Raw genomic sequence first — 18,136 nt, 5'->3', positions numbered from 1 at the left:
CTCATCCAAGAGGGGGCTTAGATTTAGATAAATGTACATGATTATTCCCAGAGTTAAAATATGCTGGTTACATGAATACATTTGGAAAATATGTTTCCCTTTTTTCTTATCATATACAGTTATTTTAATTTTCGGCTTGACAGATAGAAGCATAAAAGTCTCTTTGAAATGTTGTAATTGAAAAAAAATTGTCAAATGAAATAAAATACATTAGAATATTTTTCATTTTATTTATTTATTTTTGTTTTCTTCTAAGAAAATAAAGTATTTAGAAATGTTAATCCATGATTAGAGGGAACTTGAGTTGCACCTGCCATTTCTTAACTGATATAAAATTGCTGTTGGCGGCTTCTGCTAATACAGAAGGTGGAAATATTTTCTTCACACATCGTTATTATCACTTAACTTATACAAAATGTCATCAGTTGGCAGTATCTCTGGTTACATAGAACTGTGATCTGTGATTCAAATCTGACAAGAGAACAATCTTTGTAGACTTTGTAGATGCTAAATCCTTGATTTTAATCAATGCTCTTTTCTAAACATTTTAGAGATGTGTGTGAGAAATAAGGGAAAAGGAGAAATGCAAAATTTAGCAGTATAGTCATGTTTGTATGAACATGTGCGTATATACAATGTATTTGTATGTGCTTGTGTTAGCACATATCAGCAGAGATATGCAATAAATACATAGATTTACACAAGGATACAAAACTGCATGCTTTTTACACAAGCATGTACACATTTTCAAATTTCAAGTTCATTTCTGTTGGAACATTTTCAAGAAGGAATCTAATATTTCTGCCAGAGTACTGTCTGTGAACTGAACTGCTTTTAATATATTTTGAGAACTTTTACATAATTCCCCACTTTCCTTGAAAGATAAACTAAATGCTCTTGAAAACAGCTGAACATTAAATCATATCCTTACCATCCAAAATTCCAGTAGTTTGTTGACCAGGTTACATAGAAATGAGACATAAATCGATTTCTTATTATAAGTTTTCAATAAAGCCGATAAAATATTTAAGAATTCACATATCCATGCAAGCACAGACACACACATATCTTAATGATATATAAGTAGGTAGATAAAAAAAAAAACCCAGGTTGTACTGAAAGCTCTTAGCCTCAACTTGATCAAAAAATGAAACAAAAACATTACAAATATTCAGTACAACCTAGTATTTAGATTGTAGGAACTATTGATATTGGTAACTTGGAATGTTTTCTAATATTGATAAAATAAATATAAACTAGTTATGTTTTATGTATTTTTTTTTTCATAAACTTTTAGTTGAGCCAGCTCATTGTGGTTCTGGTTATACTGAAACCTGATATTGCAATTCTTTTTTTAATTTTATTTGATAAACATAAATATATTGCAGTGAAGGCTACTTTTTTCTCTCTCTTTTTTTTTTTTTTTCTGGAAAGAAAAAGGAGTATAATTGATACATTCAACTTCAGTATATAGAAAAGGTGTTTACTATATTGATCCTGATGGAATGAAAATCAATCTGGATAGAATTTGAATGTAAAACCGATAAAAGGTAGAATGCATCCCTTCCTCAATTCTAATGCAATTTATATGTATTTCACCATGTTCAATATTTTGAACATAAGGACTATCAAAATAGGATAAAGAATTAGATTTTCACTTTATATAATATACATATCAACATTGTTTTTAATCACTCTTAGGCTGATAAAAAAAATAAATACCAGTAATTTACCATCAACAAGTTTAACTTGGTTCTAGCTGCTCTTTCATAAGACTAAAACCAACAAAAATGCATTGAATAATAACGATAATAATAATAATATAATAATAATAATAATAATAATAATAATAATAATAATAATATTAATAATAATAATAATAATAATAATAATAATAGCCAAGATATAGACAAATGGTTGAAGGAGATTGAAATAGAATGTCCAGTAGATCTCCTCCAGAAAGTTTGTCTCTTAGGGACAGCAAGGATTATCAGGAGGGTTCTAAGCACTTGAAAGATTGCTGAGAACTTGTGGATACCTAAGGTTATGGGTACTAACCCGCTATCCACATAATTCCTACCAGGAATAAGACTGAACCTGCGCCAAACCAAAATAATAATAATGATGATGATGATGATGATGATAATAATTCTTTCTACTGCAGGAAAAAAGGCTAAAATTACGGGGGAAGGGGGGCTAGTTAATTATATTGACCCCGGTACTTGACTTGTATATATCTTATTGACCCTGAAATGACGGAAGGCAATAGTGACCTAGGCAGAATTTGAACACTGAACCTAAGCTCAGAAGAAATGGTACAAAGCATTATATTCAGTGAAATAATAATAATATTAAAAAGAAAAGCACATGAATAATTGGTTGGAAAGTGGGAGCAGCAACTTCTGCATCGCAAATATTTAGCCGACAGCAAACAAGCTGATGTTGACAGAAGTACACCTATCAGTGGGTACAATGCTCAGGGATAATGACAGAGAGTAAAGGTTTCATCTTAGCTGCTCAAGATCAAAGCTTATTGACTTGGAATGTGATGAAAAATGGAGTAGATTCAAAGTGATGATTCTGCAATGATGAAATTGAAACAGTGAACCACTTAATATATGGATGTAAAGTTTTAGCACCAGTAGAGTATAACTTAAGATATGAGAGAGTTGGCCAATATCTATGCTGGCTATTATGCCAGCATTATAAAATTAAAACTGTTGACAAGGAATATAAGCATCATCCTGAGGCTGTAACCAAGAGAGAAAATGTATTGACTCTTTGGTTCTTCCTAGTAAATAGAAACAGAGCTATAAAAGCTAATAAACTGGATATTCTTATAAAAGACCAAAATAATAAAGTCTGTTTATAAATTAACACGAATACCCCTTGTGATCATAATATTTCGGCAAAAGAATTTGACGAGCTCAGAAAATATAAAGATATGCTCATTGAAATCGAAAAAAATGGGACATCTCAAGGCAATTACAATACCAGTGGTGGCAAGAGCAAAGAGAAACTGATTTGAGAAATGACACCAGGTTTACGATGTTAGCAAGAAGTGCAAAAGATTGTTTTAACTGGTATGTATCAAGTATTGAGAAGAACATTGTGACTGTAGGAAAAATTAACTTTTACGTAAATAATTTTTTTGTAGACATAACTGTATTTGATTTTGTAAATGAAAACTCTGGCGAATTTATTTTAATGGCCTATCAATGTATACAATGAATTTCTTTACCATAGCCAATAGGAAGGCACTCAGGAAAGTTAGCAATAGTAGACCTATGACATATTTACCATTACTCTGGAACTTATCAAATGGCCTCATAGCAGATGGGTTACACAACTTCCTGGAAAATGAGAACTTATTGCCAGATGAGTAGGAAGGATGCAGAAAGAACTCAAGAGGAACTGCTGATCTGCTGTTCATTGATAGTTGGATATTAAATGAGGCACAAGTAAGAAAGAATAATTTAGCTGTTGACTGGATAGATTATAAGAAAGCTTGCAACAATGGTCTACACTGGAGTGCCTGAGGATGAAGATAAACAGCTTTTTGGAAAAGCAATGAGAGCGTGGGAAGTAGAAATGACATGTGCAAATGAATAGCTGGGAGACATGAAAATGTGTAGAGGAATTTTCCAGGGAAACTCACTCTCTCCATTACTCTTTGTTATTGTATTAATCCCTCTGACAAATATACTGAGAAAATCTAAGTCTGTCTATGAGCTTACGAAAACCAAAGTGAAAATAAATCATCTGCTTTAAATAGGTGACCTCAAGCTATATACAAAAAAGAGAAAAAAAAATACATGGACTCTCTGATCTGAACAGTAAGCATTCACCATGGATATTGGAATGCACTTTGGTGTAAATAAGTGTGCAGTGCTAATTATGAAGAGAAGTTGGAAGATTAAATCTGATGTTATAAAATTACCACAATATCATTATATCACTGTGAAATAATGAGGGATACAAGTACCTGGGGATACTGCAAGATGATAGGATAAAGGAAGGAGAAATGAGTGAGAAAATCTCTAAAGATCACAAGATGAGAATTAAGAAGGCACTCAAAACAAAATTAAATGGGCAGAAAATCATTAGAACAATAAATACGTAGGCTATGTCATTATTATGATATTCTGCCCCCTTTCAAAAATGGACAAAGGTCAAGCTACAAAACTTGGATGGAAGAGCTAGGAAGCCACTCACAATGCACACCACCCTGAGAGTAATATTGATATACCCTTCCTACCAAGAAAGGAAGGAGGCAGAGGATTACTAAATGCAGAAGACACTGGTACCACAATATTGGGGTTAAAAGATTATGCTGCATGGAGTGAAGAAAGACTACAGTCAGCAGCAAAAGATGCCTAAAGACTTACATTGGGATGCTAACCAAGTTACGGCTTTGAAATAACAGGTAAGTGGCAGGCTGTGACAGAGAATGAGAAGTACAGGATCTCATGAGACTTCCCCATAAAAACTAACCACATTGGTGTGTGGTAAGTAGCTTGCTTACCAACCACATGGTTCCGGGTTCAGTTCCACTACATGGTACCTTGGGCAAGTGTCTTCTACTACAGCCTCGGGCTGACCAAAGAAAGCCTTGTGAATGGATTTGGAAGACAGAAACTGAAAGAAGCCCATTGTGTATATATATATACATATATATATATATACATGTATATATGTTTGTGTGTGTATGTTTGTCCCCACAACCCCAACATCACTTACTAATCTGGTGTGTTTACATGCCTGTAACTTAGGGGTTCGGCAAAAGAGACCGATAGAATAAGTACTAGGCTTACAAAGAATATGTCCTGGGGTAGATTTGTTTGACTAAACGGGGGTGCTCCAGTATGACTGCAGTCAAATGACTGAAATAAGTAAAAGAAAAAAAAGAATAAAAGAATAGTATGGAAGCAAGAAGACCAGATATGAATGCAGAAGGTAGAATACACAGAGTAAGATCCGTAGATTTTTCAAACCCTATGAAGTCTGAATGTCTTCATGGTGATGATTCTAATGATGATGATAATGAGGACTGCTCACATCGTAGAATAAAGATTAGAAGTATGAAAATCAAAGTGTTGATGAAACTCGAGAGCTATCAAATGTAACTGAACTGAAAGCAAAATGCATGGGGTGTGAAAATGAATGAAAATTAGAATGTACTTTTGTGATATAACTGAAAGTCTTATAGAGAGAGTTAATGCATGAAATTAAGACTCAACAGGAGAAGTTAATCATTAATGTTATATGGAGAGTGAATCTTGACAATTATTACAAAATGGGAACTCACTGTATGCTACTTAGAAGTTGGGACTATGAATATCTAACTACCAAAATGATACAAAGAACTTGGGTTATATAATAGCAGGACAATGATAAAAATTTTAAAAGCATATTGTTCTCTTACAAAATAAAAAACAATTTTTGAATAATTGAATCATACACAATAGATTATTTGCATATTCTATTAAACCCAGAAGTATAAAAGGCAAACAGACACAGAGTTGAGAACAGCAAAGCATTTTAGTACAGAAATTTACATCAGCAGCTATCTTCACTATTTCGTAGTGAGATATATCTAATAAATATATGTGGGTCAAAACACATAACTAGACATTACAAAAGAGATTTATTGCAAGAACTTATGAATTTTCTTGCCAACAGAGCCACAAAAATAATAACCAAACAGAATTTATTTCCGATAAGAAAAGTTTGTCAAATATCTCTTAAATCATCAAGCTGGTTGAGCCATTGTTCCTCAAGCATTTCCAATTAAATCTAGATTAAGTCTTGATGTATAATTAGCAATCAATCGTCAAATGAATATCCAAATTTCCATTACTTAATTCCATTCTTAGTGTTTGCAGAATTCTCTTCTCTCTTTGTGTTATCAGATGTTTTGTGGCTGCTGCTGCTGCTGCTATTCCAGCAGGTTCTTATGAGATTAATTTCGAAGTTGAGTTATAGCAAGGAGAACTTCGTGAAGACATTCAGACTTCTCAGCTTCTATCCTTTTAGTACATTGGTAAGTAGTCACACAAATGACTCGGCAAATAAATGTGATGCAAAGGTTGATGCTGCAAAATCTTATCATTTCTCTTGCAGACACTTGACAGATGAGAAAATGTTCTTAAAAATAAATTAAGCTCAATAAAGTGAACACTTTTCAAAAAACAAATAATAATCGATTTATTTTATTTTATTTTATTTTACTTTTAAGGAAAGAGAATTGGTATTAACTATTTATTTACTCTTCTAATGCTTTGGGGAGAAAAGCATGAATACTAAAATACACCATTTTCCGTTACGATTCAGATTTTTCATGTCTACTTAAGAACAAAATTGTTGATTTCTTAAAGAAATTTATGGAGTGAAGTAGAGTAGCAAAGAAAGCAGAATGAAAACAGGAATAGTTTGAACACAGAACACTGGATGATGAATAAATTAGTGCACAAATTAATTATACTGTCATTACTTAGGAAATTATTAGTCAGTTGTTCATTAATACTCATTTTGAAAGATTCAATCTCAACACCAAACAGTTAATCACTATCTAGACAGTCTTACTTAGCTAATTTACTGTCAGGTAAATGTTGCAGCAGAGGACCAATATTGCACTGAACCCCTGCATGGCTCTGCTTGCTACATTCAAAGCATATATATATATACATATATACTCTTGTGTCTGGGGAGAGTCATTCTCTTTTAGTACCTTATTATTTAACACACTCACCGGTAAAATTTCCACTTATTTCGTCTTTTTATTTTCCTAAAATTTTACCAGTGAGTGTGTTAAATAATAAGGTACTAAAAGAGAATGACTCTCCCCAGACACAACAGAATATACTTCAACACACGAACTCATATAAAGAATCTTGCAAAACAAATCCAAAAACGAAATATATATATATATATTATATATATATATATATATATATATATAATATATATATATATATATTTATATATATAAAATAGCTAGTTAGAAAATCTCAAGGAGAGATAGCGTAGTAACACACACTAAACAGTAAAGCAAGTAGCCACATCAAAGTGGCAAATGAATGTTACTACTAGTTTAACCCCAGGTGGATTCTCTGCCAGCTGGTTTTCTGTGCAAGTTTCTCACCCCTGCTAGCGATATATTGTATATAAATGGTGCATTCATCTGCCACTTTGATGTGGCTACTTGCTTTACTGTATATATATATGCATGTATGTATATACACACACAGACGTGTGTGTGTGGTATAAACTGAAAATGCTGTCATCATCATTATTGTCTTGGTTTATAGACATCATCATTCCAATGTATTTTTCATAAATTTTAGATATTCGACAAAACAATAGTAAAGATTCTTAGTAGTCTTATAATGAGCAATCATTCTTGAGAAGAGGGAACTTAAACTATTAAGATAATTGTTCTTCCCAGTTTTTTCACAAGTTCATGGATGAACCATGTAGAATATATCTATATTTTTTTTATGACTTAAAGGATGTAGGGCAGTGTGATAGCTATCTTTGCAGGTTCTCCATGACTGGTAAAACAAGAGGGGATATTATCCTCAGACTGGAAGCTTACCCTATCAAAATGCTGGCAATAAAGTGGACACCTCTAAAGGACACCCAAGGGATAAGTGGTGGTGTTAAATCTAGTGACAGATTAAATCTGTTGCCTGGTTTAACCTAGCACTGAGTTCCCCACAATTTCTATCAACTAAATGTCACTTACAAGACTGTCAACCTGCAGCTTGCATGGAATAAAAAAGCCCAAAGTGGTATACAATGGATCGGTTACTTATTTTGCAAGTATTCTTTACTTTTATTCTTTACTTAAAGGAAAAGCAAGTTGGTTTAGTGGGTAGAGCTGGACTGTATCATTTGTAGTAACTACTATCATAGCTCTGACTCAAATCATGCTGAAGATGATAATATATGTTATCATATATTACATAACATATATATTGTATTCTACTGAATGACATTAAGTTCTCACTAAGTTAGGCTAGTAGAATAAGTTTGCAATTTGATATTGATTTCCTGAAGTAGCTTTTGCTTTTCACTTATCTTGCTTTTCTATTAAAAAACAAAAATATCATGGAACCCCACTCCAGTTCCATTCTCTCATCAGTTCCATCGAGTTAATCACCCATTGATAGAGGTTAGTATGAATAGGGAATCAGGGAAATCAGACATTTAGTGTTTTACTATTTATTTTGTTTATATATAAAAGGAATATTAAAAAAGTATGCAATGTACTGAGGTTGAACAAATCAACATATTTCTTTCCCTATGGAGAAATTATTACTATTTTTATCAGTTTATTATTAGGTTGCCAGAAGTAAATAAAAATGTATGGTACCCCTTCAGAAAAATAAAAAAAATTAAACAAAACAAAACAACAAGCAAACATTTATGTTGAGATCTATTGAGTAATGTTGAAATCTAGAACTGAGATTAAATAATTTTAATGTAATTAATCTAGATGAAATGCTTAATAATCAGAACTATCATTGCAACATCAATGCTGAAATATGAACATTATGATAATTTACCCATTGAAACAAGAATGACTTATCATTGCATAATATATTTTACTTTTGGAGAAAATATATGTAACTTTTTTTCTTTTTTGTAGATGCAGAATTTCACCAAATAACATATTCCATTAGAGCATTTCCATAAGAGTTAACTGAACCTTTCAGCATATAAGTACTTGAGGGATTAATCAAATTTATGACAAACTGGTTCAGTAGTTATCACATTATATTTGAGTAACATTTGAAGCAAAAGACCTACAGAAGTAAGCTATAGATTATTGGTATCAGAAGAGGGGCTAAGTCAATTAAATTGATACCAGTGCTCAACTGGTACTTATCTTACTGACCCTAAAAGGATGAAGGGCAAAGTTGACCCTGACAACATTTGAACCCAAAACGTAACGATGGACAAAATACCAGTAAGTACTTTGCCCAGCATGCAAGCGATTTTACTAGGTCACCACCTTAAATCTATAGATTATTGAAATCCATGTAAATCAGTGGTTTCCAAACGTGGATAATTACTTAACCATGGTGAAAACTGCATTTGGTTATGATAGTGTCAGTAAAAGAGTGAGGAGAAACCATGGTCTTATGCTTCCTTTCACATGAGGTAAACCATCATGCTTCACAAAAGGGAACAGGTCCCAAGTTAAAAAAAAAAAATCAAGATTCACACCACTTTGTAGATTTATCATTATTGTGCTTCCTACTGTAGCTGAAATACAAAGAACCACTAGGAAAGTAAGAAGCCGGTAAGACATAAAAGTATGAAGCTGACACAAATCCTTTATAAAATTGAATTTGTACTCAAGACAAGCGCTTTAACTCAGGTTAGATGACTTTTGCTTAATTTAGTCTAAATTGGATGATTCTTTAACAAGCTGAATGAAGTCTATATTTCTTCTGAACTACTGCAGAAGGCCTATAGAAAAGCAATTATTCATAGGAGAGATTCATTAAACATAGATGGGGGAGGGAGAATGCTTATCATTTTTTACCTTTTTTACTTGTTGTAGTCCATTAGACTAAAGCCAAGCCTTGAAGAATTTTAGTCAAACAAATCAACCTCGGTACCTTTTTGTTTTCTGTAAAACCTGGTACTTATTCTATTGGTCTCTTTTGTTGAACTGCTAAGTTATGAGGATGTAAGTAAACCAACACTAGTTGTCAAGTGGTTAATATTTTAACGAACATATTTACTGTGCCATACAATGTAGATATAGAATTTAATTTATTTATAAATTAAAATAGCTGAATATGATGAGAATATTTTGAAAAGCTTTAAGAAAAAAAACCCTAAAACTACAAAATACTTTAATGCTTTGCTCTCTTGTTTTCAAAGGCTAGAATGACACAGTAACATTAGCATTTTTGAAGCATTGATCAATAGTAAGGTCTGTCAGCATTTTATTTTTTTATTTTTGCTAAAAACATAAATTTTATATAAATAAATATTGTTAAACTGAAATAAATTTTTATTATTTTTCAAATTTTAGCTCCAAATTCACTATTCAATCAAAGAAAGAAAAAAATGCAGCATTGTTAATTATGTGGAAGCATATACAAACATGTAAATGTCCCTTTTGTTTCATAAGAGAGATAAATTAAGAAAGACAGCCATGTTTATTGTATTCCTTTTGAAAATTAAAGAGTATTCATCGTATTTTGGTACTGTTTTAAAAATAAGCTATCTGTATTGTTTTTAATGTTAGATAATGAGAAATACACACCACATGCATATCATGAAGGACACTCACATTATTAAGAAGTAAAAATTACTATTTATCTTCAATAAAAAGAGAGAAATTATACATTTACACAATATAAATTGTATTGATTGATTTGCTTAACCTATTTCTAATTTAATTATAATAGACTATGACCTAATATCTTAATTCAAATTTAACTTCATAAAAAATGAATATTATCTTTAAGTGAAATTGTAGTCATGGCCAGTGCCAGTGATATATGAGAGGTACCTGTGCTGGTGACATGCAAAATGCACTCATGCTAGAGACACAAATGTGCAGCTGTGTTGGGGTGACACATAAAAGGCCCCACCCCATGCAGGTGACACATAAAAGACACTCAATACACTTTATGGCACTAGGAAACGGCATCCAGCATTAGAAACCAACACAAATCAGACTGAGGCCTGGTGCAGCTCTTCAGCTTATAAGTTCCACTCAAACTATCTTACCAATACCAGCATGGAAAATGGATGCTACATCATGATGATGATGATGATGATGACAATGACGACGATGATGGTGATCTTTACATATCTGAAGTGTTCCTGGTATGGCTGGATTATTTCCAGTTTCACAACATCCAATATATGCCTCCTTCTAGTTTCATTATTATTGATTACTTTATAAATATTAAATTTTTTAATATAACGACAAGTATTAATCTTCAAATTTCCATAACTATTATTTGTAAATACTAGACAGAGACACTTTTCAGGAGTGGTTCAGTCAACTTTAGTTTTACCTTACCTATGGTTTCATATGGCAGTTGAGTACAAATATTTATCATAGTGTCAGCATTAACTCTTGCTCAGTAAGTTGCAATGTCAGCCAGTCTTATACTTTTCACATTTGGTAACCAATCTCACAAGAAAACTATTGTTTTGGCAGTGGTATTCTGCATAATATGGTACGACGCATGTTAAAGTAAGTCTGTACATTACTTAGGTTAATAGAATTTGGAGGTAACAAAAGTTGGTTTCCATTGTAATTCTAATAATGTCCAGTACTATACTGGAGAAAACAATGAGTTAAAAGCTAATTTAAACTTTTTGAATAGATAAATAAGGTTCCCTAATGTTGTTTAGTTTGTAGTTTACATGTAGATAATTTTGTTTGTGTGATTATTCTTTTTAGATGAGTAGCCAAGATAATATCATCAAATACTTTAGTTCCAAGAATAAGACAGTCTCTAAGAACAGGAAGTTCTTAGAGTGGCCAAAAATATAAGGGAAACATACATGCAGTAATAGCTTCACAGAATTCATCAATGAGGAAGGTTCTATGCTGTGCAGCCAGTGTCAAGTGAGTCAGGTAAAATACATGGCCATCTATGTAATATTCACCATGCAAATAAAAGGTACAACTTTGGAAGGATCTGAGGTATGACTTTGGAAAGATCTGAGGTCTGGAACATAGTCTCAAAGCTCAGTAGCTGGATTCTATGGCACACTTTGATGTGACACAGTACATAATTCTTATGAAGTTACAGATCTCAAAGTGATTACATGGATCCACATGACTGATGCTGATATTTTTATATGAAATATATGTGGTGAAAGTGAAACAAAAGAGCAATCAAGAGTTTCTGTCTACAACAACACTATTCGATATAAGATAGATAATATGGGTGGCAGAATGGAAGATGGTGAGATATGAGGTGATGACAAAATCAAAGCATTGATACACAATTTTATGTCCAGCTGGATGAATCTACTGATATTTGCATCAGCTTTGCTTGCTATATTGTTGACAATCAACTGAACAATGAGTATATTCACAAAACATTATTAATATAGTAGTTGTTGGATTTACAAAGCATGACGTACAATGGTAAAAACTAGGAGCAATATGTAAAAGCTAGTTTTGTTGCATTGGTAAGAGAGAAATCTTACTGTTACTGACTAGCATGCACTGTACTGTTTGTCACCAAGTTATTACTGTCAAAACTCTCTCTGACTCATTCTAAGACATGATGACCTGTGTTATATGAATGGCTGATGCCAGCACTGCCTAGACTGGCTCCCGTGCTGGTGGAACATAAAAAGCACCAACCAATCGTGGTCATTGCCAGCCTCCTCTGGCCCCTATGCCAGTGGCACATAAAAAGCACCCACTACACTCTTGGAGTGGTTGGCGTTAGGTAGGGGAACCAGCTGTAGAAACACTGCCAGATCAGAAGGGAACCTGGTGCAGCCTCCTGGCTTCCCAGACCCCAGTTGAACCATCTAACCCATGCTAGCATAAACAATGGATGTTAAACAATGATGATGATGATGATGTTGAGCATTTAACACTTGCTTGTTTGCCATGTAATGAACTTTTCTCTGAATATTTGGAACTATTTTCACATACAGTAGTGAGATATCTGTCTTACAGCATGATTTTGATTAACATTTTCAACTGTGATCAGAAATAATGAATTTTTTCTGGCTGCAAAAGCACTAGTTTTCTTAACGACAAGTTCACCATATAACTAGTTTATTGAATGTGTTTCAAGTCATAATGTATTGAATTGCTCTCAACAAAGAAAAATGTCTTCCATCATTGATGTCTAAGATGAAATGAATACTTTCTCTCAAGAAATGGAACCATGGCAGGTAACTCATTGTCAAAAACATGGCTGTGTTTGCTAAGCTAGAATAATTAAAAAAAGAGTGACATTCAGTGCCTGGCAACTGAAATTGGTGAACTCACCATTAAGACATCAATGATAATACTTTTCTGGAAGTAAGTTTCTGCAGAAATACATGTGAATAAAGCAACTATTTCTTGCTGAAAATGTCATTTTTTATACTGACTCAGCCAAATGAAAAATTTTTAAGGTGAGAAATGATTCTACAATTCACAGCATAAGAGTATTGCATCATTCTGGTTTCAGCAAAGAGGAATGGTTCTTCCATTTCTCATGATTTGTATGTGATTTTGGGTTCTTGACAATGTAACAAATTAAATCCAACACTAGAGACTGGTTTTTCTTTTTGAAGTTCAGACACGAGGCTTGTTCTGTCAAAGAGTAAATCATACACTCAAAATCTGGTGTCAACATTGAACAAGTTCATCCATACCATTATGACTAATCTGTAACAGTACTGTACTGTAAGTGCTAAATTGTACGGTATTTCTCAATTGTGTTTTGTATAATACACAATTTTAAGTTAGGGTAATTTGAACCTGATTCTAATTAGGAATAGAACTGGAAAAATGGTTGGGAAGTGCCAATCTAAATATAATTGCAAATGACTTGATTGTTTAATACTGAGTGCAGAAAAAATGTAACAATTTCGAAAAGAAATATCATTATCTGAAACACATAAAATGGAACTAAACCAATTTCTTGGCTTCAGTTGTAATTATATAAAACTCTATAATCAACATATGATGATGAATTTGAATTTGCATTGATAAGTCTGCTTACTAGGTAAAAAGCATTATATAGGCAGAAATATATAAATGAAGTACAGAAATAGCTGTAGAATGAATTGAAATAACCTAAATTTGGTTTGAAAATGTTGTTAACATTTTTACTTCACTCAATGACTAGCAAGTAATCAGAACTTTTCAAAACTGAACAATCAAATTAATTTAAATGAAGGACAAACATGATTGCTCGATTACTGCTCTATACAAAATGTGTTAAAATAGACAATAGAAAGTTATTAGATGCTGTCTATTTACAATTATAAGGTGAACGTATATAACTTGATAAACATTTCATTTCTACCTTTCCACTATGGTAAGACATTCTTTCAGCTAGAAAGAATACATTAAATGAAATTTGTGTGTTTGTATAAATATGTCTGCATATGATCTAGTGTGCAGATTGTTGATAGAAAGAATGATAACAGGCAATGAACGGAAACCAAATTGTTCTAGTACTAAACAGAGGACATTATTATTTTGGATAGTGAAAAATTACATTGACCATTGACAATTAAAGATCATATTTAAATCATTTACAAAACTGCATTCAAAATTATCAATATTTAACAATATGATAGCAATCACAAATTTATATACATGTAGATATACACAGATAAATAACTATTTCCATCAAAAACCCACCTCTTTCTTCTACCTCACTTATAATTGATATTTTCCCAATGCATGACTTGTCTATATCCTACAATTAATACAGAATTGCTGTAAATAATTATAAGCTGTTTCCTTGGTCTAGATAAGTTTACAACTGCTAAATACACATTTGTATTTAATGTAGTATAATTTGTGAAAGAAAATCAATTATACTGAAACATCAAAAACTATGAATAAGACACAGAAGCTAGGAAATTGTTACAAATGGAGTAATCATTCAAGAGCCAGTATATTTTTGAAAAGTAACATTATTACCAACACAAAGTTTTTCTATATCATTGCATTTATTTCTTTAATAATGAGAAGCCATAATATCAACTGTCATATGGATACAGAAATATTATGCTTTGCATTATATTATTGTATCATTTTGAAGTATAGTCAATATAAGTGAGACGTATTTGAAAACTCTAGAGAGGACTCACGATACAAATACACACTATTACCAGCCACAAGAGGAAATTAGACAAAAACTGATATAATTAGAGTAAATGCATTTACACTACAATGGCTCAGATGTGATATACCTCAAATTCTTATGCATCATATACATTTAAATCATGTTCTGTGGATAAACTTCTCTTACAGATGACATTCCCATATAAAATTTTTGTCTATAATTAAATTTAACTACTCAAGAAAGTTATAATGATATTTTATGTAAAACTGTTATGCTTTATTGATTTCCAGCCCTTCAAGTTTATTTAATTGACACACTATAATATTTTATGCATATCAATCACAACAGCTTTATTGACCCTTCTCTTAGAAAGGAGAAGATTAGCAATTTTTTCCCTTTCTCATATTAAACCCTCTACCTTAAAATATGAAGGATGCATTTAATGATGTACTTTCAGATATACTATATTTGAAATAAACTGAGAAGGTGATGGTTAGAATGTCTTTGATCATATGCCTGCTCAGTCAAGACTAGCTTGAGGTTAAACTACAAAAACTAAATCAAATTATTTTGAATCAATAAAAGTACCTCTACATGGTTACTCAACTTGCCAAAAGTAGCAGGCAATGCTTCCTCAAATCATGCCCTACTGTCTTTAAAAAGGGCACATTAGACAATCTAGATATACAAAAAGACAGGATTGTCATGTCTGAAGTGCCTTTTCACAATCATGACTGATTTACTGTCTTGTAAAAGAAAATAAAAACAACTCTACCAAGTTCAGGTGAGAGTCACAATGGAGTACTGCTCCCACAGTTTGGAGAATTATGTTGCTCTGTACACAGACATAGTGAATAACATCTAAAGAAAGGCACTTGAATTATAGGTATGAAGCTATCCATAAACACACTCCAAAAGAGAGACATGCTGTCTTTTTTCTCCGGCCTTTCCTGCCACTACTGCAATGGCCTACTTAGAGCTAGCAGGTCTTGTACCACCTTCACTTAGTCATTCCCAACTCATATGTTTTTACATCACCCTTATTATATTCAGCCCCTAATCAAGCCCCCTCACACACCACTAAGTACAGTCATTCCTTTCCAGAAAGTCAGCAATCACTTATTCCCTCCTTGCACATGTCTTTGCTGCAGTCATTGACTTGCAACAGTTTAAGAAAAAGTTAATACCACTGGTCTCAGAGGGCTTGTGAAAGTCAAGAGTACAATCTCTTCTTCCGAACTAAACTAAAAAAAAAAAGAAGAAAACTAAAATAACTTTGAAACATCAGATACTTTCTGTTTATAATACATTCCATTTTATTATTTTAGAAACAAGTTTTAACCAGTTTATTTATTCACCTTCATAATTAAATTGCATTCAAGTTACCTACTGAAGCAATTTTCTTTCTAAATTCTTGAAGGTTCAATTATTCTCGGTATTATCTTTTTATCTGTATCTTTGAAAACTGTAAAGCTTTTACAAATAAGATTACACGGTATAGTTTTTATATATCACTTTAAATTAAAATAGAAATAATTAAATAAACTTGACACTACTGGGACATACAGGTATAAAATATACACAATCATATGTACACACACATATATTTAGACGGACATATTTTCTTTTTCTGTTTTACATTAATTTGATGTATTTCTATGAATAGTATAGGTTTTTGCTTAGGCAAGTGTTTTTGCAGTTAGATGCTCTTCCCTTGACAAACCAAACAACTGAAAAGTGGGAAAGTAACATCTTTTAAATCAGTTCAAATGGAACTATCAGGGCTGTGTGTAGTGCTCAGATTAATCCTTTCTACTATAAGCACAAGACCTAAAATTGGGGTGAAGGGGGCCAGTTGATTACATCAACCCCAGCATTTCACTGGTACTTGATTTACCAGTGTTTCACTGGTACTTAAGGATGAAAGGCAAAGTCGGCCTCAGCGGGGTGCTCAGAATGAGTAAACAATGTTCAGGATAGAACTCATGGCCATGTAATCACTGATCCAACACCTTTCCTTCAGGAAAATGAATTTTGCCACTACACCTTGTACAATTATTTCAGAGGAGAATACCTAAACCGTTACATGAGTCTCTAAAACAGAGGGTTGGTGTAACATGCTAAAGATAATATGGTTGATGTTCAGCTGGTTCTGATACGGATTTGTATTTGGCACACATTCACAGACAAGACAAGATGCATTTATGATAAGAGAGGATCAACAGTCACAAAAACAATGTTGTTTAAACCCTTTTGTTACCAACCCAGCTGAAACTGGCTCTGGCTCTGAGTACAAATGTTTTGTTTTCATAAGTTTTGAATTAAAATCTTCCACCAAACCTTAGTCAAAATTTATGTTCCTAACACTAGCTGAATGATAACTAAGTTATTTTACTAAATTCTTTGTTATATTTAAAGTAATTGAAAGAAACACAGAGCATCTCAAAATAAATACAGTAACAAAAGGGTTAAAAGATTATTTGATGTGTAGGTTTGTTTATCTTCTGCTTTTTGTGTTTATGTGTTTTCCTTTCAAATATGATAAATTGATAACAATGTTAATGATTTATAGTTGGAAACAATATTTGAGTCTAACTAGAAAGCATATGCATTTCCATAGTCACAACGCTATGCTACTCAGTAACATCATCTTACAATGTGCTGATGCTCTGTTGCTTCAAACTCATGATGAAAGTAAATGTCTCTCAGACTGACAACTATATATTAGAGTATATACCAAAACTCAATAATCATTAAAATGTACTCAAGACAGTCCTTCTTTGAATCAGGAGACAACAAAACAAAACAAAAGCAAGTTACCAGTGAAACATGATGCATCTTTGGTATTTCCTCATACAGATTTGACTTCATTATTCTAGTTGTTAATGTTGTAGCTTACCTCCAGGTTAGCCCTGATCAAATGTTTCAGCCATAATTATCCCATCATCTTAGATGGCAGATATTTAAAAAAAAAAGATTTGGCTGATATTTCTACCAGACAGTGACATTATAGAGGCTCCTTCATTGACTTGTCAAAATTGTAGTCTCTACCATAGGCTTGGCTCAGTGGTTAGAGCATCGAGCTTGCGATCATGAGGTTGTAAGTTTGATTCCCAGACCGGGCTGTGTGTTGTGTTCTTGAGCAAGACACATTATTTCACGTTGCTCCAGTTAACTCAGCTGTAAAAATGAGTTGTGACATCACAGGTGCCAAGCTGTATCAGCCTTTGCCTTTCCCTTGGATAACAACAGTGGTGTGGAGGGGGAGGCTGGCATTCATGGGCAACTGCTGGCCTTCCATAAACAACCTTGCCCAGACTTGTACCTTGGGGGGT

General features: G+C 32.7%; 1 protein-coding gene across 12 annotated transcripts in view; it reads right to left on the bottom strand.

Annotated features, from left to right (window-relative positions):
- LOC115210389 (bone morphogenetic protein 1) overlaps nucleotides 1–18,136 on the bottom strand; it is a 2,987,986-nt gene that overhangs the window by 384,565 nt on the left and 2,585,285 nt on the right. The gene's annotated exons all lie outside the window — the stretch shown is intronic.

The sequence above is a fragment of the Octopus sinensis genome, linkage group LG4, assembly GCF_006345805.1.
Source record: "Octopus sinensis linkage group LG4, ASM634580v1, whole genome shotgun sequence".
NCBI classification, from domain to species: domain Eukaryota; kingdom Metazoa; phylum Mollusca; class Cephalopoda; order Octopoda; family Octopodidae; genus Octopus; species Octopus sinensis.
The sequence above is the reverse complement of the archived record's forward strand: the minus strand, read 5'-3'. Positions and strand labels throughout refer to the sequence as shown.